Raw genomic sequence first — 1233 nt, 5'->3', positions numbered from 1 at the left:
TGCCTTGTTCTGTTTCCATATAAAATAACAAATCACTGAATAATTGATGATCTATAAATGTTGAACCAGTTGCTTGATTGGCTGGGTGAGTGGGTTGATTTGGTATTAGAAGACTATGGTGGAATCTGAAGAGACCTGTTGAGAACATGCTGCTTATCAACTCTTCTGCTTGGGAATTGAAGAAAGTATATTACCTAGTTACCAACTGTAAGTCACAAGAAAAGAATGAGTATTTTTATTTGCACATATGTATCTGGGGCAAGGGACGAGTTCCATATCAGCAAATATCTATAAAGAAAAATGAGCTAGTTTGAATTGTATAAAGGAAATATAAAAAGGAATTGTAAACTCAAGATTTCAGCCTAATGAAATTCCTCTGATGAGTATATGTGAGCACTTCAGACACATAAATCTGTCATGGTAATAATAACTTTTGTTGCAGAATATTTATTTATACTGTAAAGATGTCTCTGCCTTAGGAGCCTTCAGATTGGTTTAATAAAGAGCTAAATGGTAATAAAGAGCTAAATGGCCAATGGCTAGGCAGGAGAAATAGGCAGGACTTCTGGGCAGAGAGAGGAAATTGTAGATGAAGCTAGGCATTTGAGAGAAACGCCAACAAACATAGACTAACATAAATGGGTTAAGTTATAAGAGCTAGTGAGATAAGCCTAAGCTAAGGCCTAGCTTTCATAATTAGTAGTAAGTCTCTGTGTTGTTATTTGAAGCTGGTGACAGAAAAGTCCAACTATAGACTGTTTTTATTGTTTTGAATTATCAATATGTATGTGGTCAGTCTAAATTTTGTAATGGCTGTATGGGCTTGGAACATAATAAAAGGCATTTAGTGACTTTCCTCCTACCAGCACAACTATAATTTATGTCATTTCGTTTAAAATATGACTGAAACATCTAAGAAGGGAGTCTGCAGCCTTCTTGAGATATTTCAGTGTTGTATAGTACTATACTAGAGAAGATGTTTCCCTCCTCCTCCTCCTCCTCCTCCTCCTCCTCCTCCTCCTCCTCCTCCTCTTCTTCTTCTTCTTCTTTTTCTTCTTCTTCTTCTTCTTCTTCTTCTTCTTCTTCTTTTGATATTTTGAGGCAATGTCTCTATAGCCCTGGCTGTCCTAGAACTCACCGTGTAGACCAGGCTGGCCTCAAACTCAGAAATCCACCTCCTCCTAAGTGCTGGGATAAAGGCATGTACCACCAAGCCTAAGATTTTTCTTTAAT

This window comes from Cricetulus griseus (assembly GCF_003668045.3).
Source record: "Cricetulus griseus strain 17A/GY chromosome 1 unlocalized genomic scaffold, alternate assembly CriGri-PICRH-1.0 chr1_0, whole genome shotgun sequence".
Lineage (NCBI taxonomy): Eukaryota > Metazoa > Chordata > Mammalia > Rodentia > Cricetidae > Cricetulus > Cricetulus griseus.
The sequence above is the reverse complement of the archived record's forward strand: the minus strand, read 5'-3'. Positions refer to the sequence as shown.